Below are 8,612 nucleotides of genomic sequence, written 5' to 3'. Positions count from 1 at the left end.
GCTGCCCCGGGCAGCTTCGGCAAAGCGGTCCAGAAAAACTAAACAGAGATTTGCTCGTCAACCTCCCGTTTATTTAATGCATTTTTTAAAAGAGGAAGATTAAGTCTCTGGAAAAACTCAGCAAAGACGTTTCTGCCAACGGTGTATCAGTAGTGAAATGATCACGTAAACGCCCCTCCTCGCATCTTACGTTTTTCAGGAGTATTTCTGTTTTCTAAGTTAAGAGACGCTTTTATAAAGGCCTTTGGCCGTGTTTCTACGGAACAGTGTTCGGCGTCTCAACACTGGAAGTTAGTGCGAACTTTTGGCCTGGATTTGGGTCTATCATGAATGTTGCTCCGCAGGAAGGAAGATGATCTCTCGGGCATACTGCTCCGTGAAGCCAATAGGACACACGACAGCGATGGCAATTTGTTATCAGGAAAGCTCCATGCCGCCCTGCGAGGTGCGCAACCCGCCCTGGCCAAAGAATGGAAAGAACGACTCAGTGTTGACCCAGCGTGAGTTACACAGGGGTAAACTATTACAGAGATCAGTCAGAGAAATCCTGTTGTTCCAAAGACTGAGGCAACATCAAGGAGCTTTGGTTTTCTCTTATTGAAAATAAAAAATGAATCAAGACATTTTCAATGGTGGTCATTTGGCAACTTGAACTAAACAAGGTGCTGCTTTGGTTACACAAGGAAAGCCTTAGAAATATAGCAGAAGACAGGTAATACAGGAATTGGGTAACGAGAAGATACGTCTTGTGACAGCAACTAACCCTAACTCTGTGGTTTATCGAGCTCTAACATGATACCGTGATGAATCTTCAGGGTCTTCAGCTGACCCAGTCATGTAGTAACCAAGACTTCACATTGCAATGTTGAATGTTTGTTCCACTGTATGTAGAGGCATTTAGATTGTCACCAAGAATAACAGGGACTTCCTTTTGCACAAGTCACAGCATCAGCTGCCCAGGGCATTGCGCAGTCATGAGAAGATTGTTTTTAAAAACAGTTATCATAGTTACTGGAGCTGTCATGACTAAAGAGTGTCTTTTTCTCTCTTTTTCTTTCTGGGTTAATAGGAGAGTACAGCGCTCACCCAAGTTGACAACCTGCCTTACTAACTGAAATCATAATTTGAGTTGTAATGAAGAGTGATCATTCCTTAGAAGAAAGTTTTGACTTTTGAAGTGTGATTGAAATTACAAGTATTTGCAGATGCTAGATCAAATAAGAATCTAGGTGTCATGCAAATGAAAACATGACACAAGGATAATGTACTTAGAAGGAGAAGATCTCAATCTCTTTATTTCCTACACTTATCACATAATCGTCTTTCTGTTACATAACAGCCCTCAGCGTCTAGAAGGACCTCCTCACATACAATCTCACTTTGTGCACAATGCATTCAACTTTATTTGTAGATGCTTACATAAAACGTATCTATATCTTGTACATAGATGTCTTATATGTCTATAGATATATCTTATATCTTATGTAAGATGTTATAGATATATTATGCCAGAAATACAGATATCTTATTATAGATATCTTATATCTTATATAGATATCTCCTGCCTATGAGCATTTTGAAAAGAGGAAAAAAATGTATTTCAGTACAAATTCCAATTTTTCAAAGCCCTGGAACTCTTCCTGCCTGCCTAGTTTCTCTTGGTTTACCCCTGTTGTTGACTGAAGCTGATTTATTTAAACTCCCAGGACATATCTTTTCTGTTCTTTTGTCCATCCTTGTTATGTATTCCAACCACAAGCAGCTAAAAGGCCTGTGACAATTCCTTTCCTAACCATCACCCCCAGGGGGCTCAATCTTTCCCCCTCTCGATTTTGTAGCATACTCGTTAGACCAGGGTTTCACAAATGGGCAAAACTTATCAATTTTGTTTTCTTTATGATGATAATCCAAAATAAAATCAAAATTTTGGCAAATATTTATGTATTTCAATGTTGCATAGTAGTTTGGCCTTTCAGCCTAGTTGGGAAATAAGACCATCATCTCTGTAGGCACAGAGGGGGACAGGATTTCTCTATGCCCCTAACAGCACTTTCTACACTGCCCTGCCTTGTGTGTTAAAGTGATAATGACATTTTTCTTTGGTAGAAAAATTTCACATTTTAAAAGGGATTTAAACAAGATGCCTTGCTTAAGATTGAGATTTAACAGTAAAAAGTTTTGGAAAAGTAACCAAGAGTGAAAACAAAATAAACTTAAGTGACAGAACAGTTTAAATCATTTTAAATTAAATTCCTGTAAAACAACAATTTGCATTGTTGGGGCAGGGGAAAATCCCCTTTCTTCCCTTCTTGTGTTCTTATAGCTGGACTAATAATAAAATTGACAAAAAAATACATTAAAAGGAGAAAAACCCAGTTTGATACATATGTATTGGAGATCACAGAGAAATGATGCTCGTAGAGTGAACAAAGCAGGCAGTGTATATATCTCTCACACAAAGAAACAATAAATTTGTGAGGAATGACAGGAGAAAGAAACTTAGATTTGAGGTGTGTAATGAGCGAGGAATTTAAGCGAAGTTTAGGCTCTGGGTCATAAGTTAACAAGGATTCTATAAATAACCTTCTCAGCCCTGAACCCCCAGCTCTGGTGATCAGGCCGCAGGGAGAGCACCTTCCACGTGGGAGATTCATCTTCTGCCTTCAGCGGGAGCAGACAGAAGGATCAGAGTGCTGTTTGTGCTTCTCAAGTAATTTTAATTCAAAATAATCAATATGCTATTGTGGGATGTTTTGGGGTGCCCTCCCCTGGCCCCAACAGTATGTAAGGCTAAGGTAATTGCATTGTTTTGGAAGAAATGCAAAGTAAGTAATTTGTATTTGAGAAATAGTAAATGTGATCATATACAATATATGATTTATTATTTTAAAAGTTAGATTGTTATAGGCAGTCAGAAACCAATGTTTAGAGTAGAGATGTGGGATTTTTGTTTTGTCTCCAAAAATAAGAGGACTATTTTTATATTAATGGAATATTAATTAAACCTTAATTAATCAAACCTTCTTTCACTCCTGGGGTGTAATGAGTCCTGGACATTTTAAGGAGTAAATTGCTTTTCCTGCTCTACATGCAAGATTTCCAAGGGGTCTGCTTGGAATGGGTAGTTAGTCTCCCCAGGTGGGAAGGATCAAAGTTGATGATGATGAAGATGATGACAACAATGAGGATGATGACGAAGACTGCTGTGGACTGAATGTTTGTGTTCCCCCAAAATTCACGTGCTGAAAACTAATAGCCAATATGATGGTATTAAGAGGTGGGCCTTTGGCAGATGATGAGGTCATGAGGGCAGAGCCCTGGTGAATGAGATTAGTGCCCTTATAAGAGAGACCCCAGAGAACTCCTGTGCCCCTTCTGCCATGTAAGGACACAGTGACACAGCGAGAAGATGTCACCTATGAAACAGAAGCAGGTCTTCACCAGACACCAGATCTACCAGTGCCTTGATCTTGGACTTCTAGCCTCCAGAACCATGAGAAATAAGACAATTTTTGTTGTTTATAACGCAGGCTATGGTGTTTTCTTATAGCAGCCTGAATGGGCTATGATAGAAATTGGTACCGAGCAGTGGGGGTGCTGCTGTAACAAATGTGCAAAAGTGTGGAAGAGCTCTGGAACTGGGTCATGAGCAGAGGCTGGACGAGTTTGGAAGTGAGTGCTAGAAAAAGCCTACATGTCTGTGAACAGACAGTTAAGGGTGATTCTGGGGAGAGATCAGAAAGAAAAGAGGAGAGTTTTAGAGAAAGCCTCAGTCTTCTTAGAGAATACCTACATGGTCACGAACAGAATGTTGGTAGACATATGGATGGTATGGCAGAAATAAGAGCCATTGTTGATGCAAATAATCCATAATCAATCTTTAAATCGAAATTGAGGTGAGTTTATTATGAGCCAGGTCTGAGGAGCTTGCAAGCAATGACTTCGTATATTTAGCTGCAACTATTCTAAACAAAGTGTTGAAGATGTGGCTTGGCTTCTCTTGACTGCTTATAGTAAAATGTGAGAAGAGAGAAATGACTTAAAGACAGAATTGTTAAGCAAAAAGGAGGCAGACCTTAAAGATTTGGAAAATTCTCAGCCTATCCATAGTGTAAAAAATGAGAAAGCTTGGTCAAAAGAGAGCACTAAGGGTGTGATTAGGAGATTGGTATGCATCAGCCATCTCAACAGAAGCCAGGAGCTGTCTTCCAAGACAGTGGGAGAATGACCCCAGAGGCAGTTTAGAGATTTCAGGGCTCCCACTCCCCTCACAGGCCAGAGTGCAAGGGGCTGGGGGGCCAGAGGATTTCAAAAGGGAGGAGCAGCCCAGGTTGCCTCCCGGAAAGCCACAGAGGCGGAGCCACCTCATTTGCTGGGCACAATTGCTGCCTGGCAAAGCTAGGGGGCAGGATCCCCCAGTGGGTCCAGAAGGCAGGACCTCTGCCTCAGCAGTCTAAAGGGCAGAGCATTGAGCCAAAGAGGATTATTCTTGAACCTTAAGGCTTAATGTGGTTTGCCCCTATAAGGGAGGAAAAAGTTTTCCTTGACCCTCTTAGGGTCCTGGCTGGGTCCAAAAAGTAAACTGACAAGGACAGATCAGCAGGAGAAAAGAATCCAAATGTGATTTAATTGGATGTGAAGGCTTACAAGAGAATGAAGACCCAAAGAGGTGACCAGAGCAGGAAGGTTTTATACCTCTAGACAAAGAAACCGTAAATATGTGAAGAATTGACAAGGCAAACAGGCTTGGGCTTGGGGTAGTGAGTGGTGAGGAAGAGTCTAGGAAGATAAGGGCTAGTTTAACAAGGTTTTGTACAGATTTCTCAGCACAGATTCCCTGTCTCTAGTGATGGGAATGTCCTCTCTCCTCATGCAGGGAGGGCACCTCCCACAGGGGAGATTTATGACTTGGTTCAGGGAAGAAGGGTGAGTGTGGAGGTCAGGGTGACCTTCCTGCTTCTGCAGTTTTTAAAAATTCCTTCACTTAAGATATATAACATGACTAGGTGCCATATTTTGGGGCAGCATGTGCTAAACCCCATCATGTCATTAGGTTTGGGACTTTTCCTTTATTTTGTTTGTATTTGTCTCTTTGGAATGGGAATGTTTATCCCATGACTGTCTCACCATTGTATTCTGGAAGCGCATAACTTGCTTGGTTCCACATTCACAGCTTGGGGAGAATCTGCTTCAAGATGAATCCTACCTCCAGTCTCACCTGTATCTGACTGAGACTCTATTTAGGTGAGATTTTGAACTGAGACTTTAAAGTTTATGCTAGAACAAGTTAGGACATTTGGGACTATTTGGACGGAATGAATCTATTTTTCATGTAGGAAGGACGTGAATTTGGGAGGGGGCACAGTGGAATGCTATAGACTAAATGTTTATGTCCCTCCGACATTCATAGGTTGAAACTTAACCCCCATAAGACGGGATTTGGAGGTGGGCCTTTGGGAGGTGATTAGATCATGAGGGTGGAGACCTCGTGAGTGGGCTTAGTGCTCTTATAAGAGATCTCAGAGAGCTCCCTTACCCCTTTCATCATGTGAGGATACCCTGGGAAGACAACCATGTATGAACCAGGAGCGAGCCCTCACTGGACACCAAATCTGCCAGCCCCTTGATCTTGGACTTCCGGCCTCTTAGAACTGTGAGAAATAAATGTCTGTTGTTTATAAACCACAAGTCTATGGTATTTTGTTATCGCCACTGGAATGGACTAAGACAAAGGCTTTGCCTTGTGTTTAGGTTTTCAGGAAAAACAGTGGCTTTCAGAGACTCCATTTGGATCCATCATCTGAATCCTGTCCTCATTTGCAGACAGCTTCCGTAGCTTTCACAGTTTTGAAAGTGTTGCACCTTGAGACTTACAATTAAACATGGTTAGGGAAACAGCCCACAACCTCCTACTTCCAAACCCTCTCTCTCCTTGGCTTCCAAGACCTCTCACTCTCCTATCTTCCTGGCTCATGGGCTAATTCTCCTCAGCCTTCTTCACTGGATCCTCCTTCTCTTCCTGGCATCTGTACTCTCGAGTGCCCTGGGCCTCAGTGCTTGGACATCTCCCTCTGTGCTCTAGCCACATTCACTCCCTTGGGGAACCTCTTCCAGCCCCTTTGCACATGATGACTCCCATATTTTTACCTCTGGCTGCAATGCCTCCCAACTTTTGGTAGTGATGGCATATTTCTTTTATTCCCGGCTCAGTTGGGGACAACTAACAACAATACTGGGAAGGTCCTGCCAAGGAAGGGTCTCAGAGCACAGCTGAGCAAGGTGGAGAAGAGAAACATTCACACAGATGGTGTCAATCAGAATTTCCATCTGCGCCAATTAGAAGGAAAGAAAGGAAACCCAGCTGAGGTAGGAGGCAGCGGTTCTTGTCACAATGGTGCTGTTAAAAATATATTCATGTCCTCTGATACAGATAGCATTTCGGATTGTACTCTCAAGCACCTCCTCCTTCCAAACTCATAGCAACAATAGGGAAAATACGAATAGAGAAAATTTACAAGCCTGGGAGCCATGGGGCACCAATAAACCAGAGGATCAGGGATGGGAGTGAAAGTAAGAGACTCCCCACTCAAAATAAGCCCGCGGTCCAAAACCCTGGGCTGCCTGATGAGACACACCACGGAGCAGATGGAGGCTCCCCAGAAAATGAATGGTCTCCAGACAGATTTTATTTTTAATGCAGCAGTTTGAAAAGGATTTTAAAATAAGTACATAGCACTTCAAGAAGTAAATTAAAAATGATATTGATTTTAAAAAAGAAATTTTCAAGCAAAAGAAGGAAGAATGAAATAAAAACAGGTAGACAAAAAAAAACAGAACCCAGGAGAACATGAGTCTTAGCCGTACGAAAGGAAATGTTCAAACTCACTCAAGAGAAAGCAAGAGGAAACTGTCCTGAGATGCAATTTCTAAAAATCTGTTTGACTGGCAAAGATAAAAAGTTTGATCTCACATTGTGTCAGTGAATAGGAGCAAAACCTCATAAGTTCCTAGAGGAAAGTTAAAGTGGCAGAGTCTTTGCCGAGGACAAAGGCGATACTTGTCAAACCACATGCTCCACCCTGCAGTTCTCCTCTGGCTGTCCAGCCTTGCAGACGTGCCCAAGTATGCAGTGCAACTTAAGTACATGCTGTTGACCGCACATTGTTCTCGATATCAAAATGCTCATCAATATAGGACAGCTTAAACAGATTGTGGCATATTCATAAACAGAACACAAGGAGGCCAGGAAAGAATGAGGAAGAGTGTCTCAAAAGTGAGTTGGAAGTGAGTTGGGAAGACTTCCAAGATAACCTTTTAAGTGAAAAAAGCAAGACGCAGAGCGTGGTTTATACTGTAATAAGTTACCATTTACTTTAAACAATGTGAAGAGATTATACGCAGAGCGCGGTTTCTACTGTAATAAGTTACCATTTACTTTAAACAATGTGAAGAGATTATACGCAGAGCGCGGTTTCTACTGTAATAAGTTACCATTTACTTTAAACAATGTGAAGAGATTATATACATATATATACAAATACACACACATATATATGATAAATATTTGTACATGAACATGTATTTTACATAATATACATTTGTACATGCATATCATAGCATATCTTTGAAAGAAAATAAAAGAAAATGGCACCATGTATGCTAAAAGGGAGGAGAATCAACAGTTAGAAGGCGGAAGTGGAGTCATGCGGCAATAGTTCGCTATGTATCATCTTGTGTGTTTTAGACTTTGGACCATTAGGTAAAATAAGTAGAAAGTTTGGGATGTCTTTGGATAGATCGAGACTTCCCAGAGTCAAAGAGCAAATTGGTGAATTGGAAAATAGCACTCATGTGTTTACCCTGAAAACAGCATAGAGTAAAAATAGAAAAAAAAACAAAAACAAATATGAAGGGGCAGTTGAGCGCTATGGAGAATAAATTAAAAAGGAATTCACAAATATCACTGGTTGGGTCATCATAAGAAAATAGAGGCACTGGCAGAGAAGCAGTATTTGAAGAACTGATGGCTGAAAAACTTCGAGAGTTAAAGAAATACTTGAGTACTCAAATTGAATGTATAAAGTGTCTGAGTAAAAGGAGGAAAAAATAAAAACTAATATCACACTTAGGTACACTGAAGTGATACCGAAGAACAGCAAAGATAAGATCCTGAAAACTACAAGAAGAAAAAGACCAAAGTGCCAAAAAAACCAAAAAAAAGGAATGAAGATTAGGCAGAATTCTCATCAGCAACAGTCAACTCCAAAAGATCATGGAGGAATATCTCCAAAGGGCTGAGAGAAAAATAATTGCAATTCTGGAACTTTATACCCCAAATAAATGTGCTTATCATTCCATCTAGCCATTCCATTTCTAGGTGTACACCTAGAGAAGCTCCCGTGGTGTGTATGAGGCATGTACACGAACAGGCTAGAACGTTATTTCCATTGCTAAAAAACTAAAAACAGCCAATGTGTGCATTTATACAAGAATGGGCAAAGGAATTATGATGTGGTGTATTAAAATACAGCACAGCAGTTACAGTGAGTGAGCTGGAGTTAATAAATCTCAAGACAGATGATGTAGGAAAACTGAGAGAGGTATGTCATTTG

Source organism: Equus quagga, chromosome 8 (genome assembly GCF_021613505.1).
Source record: "Equus quagga isolate Etosha38 chromosome 8, UCLA_HA_Equagga_1.0, whole genome shotgun sequence".
Classification (NCBI taxonomy): Eukaryota; Metazoa; Chordata; class Mammalia; order Perissodactyla; family Equidae; genus Equus; species Equus quagga.
This window is presented reverse-complemented; position numbering follows the sequence as displayed.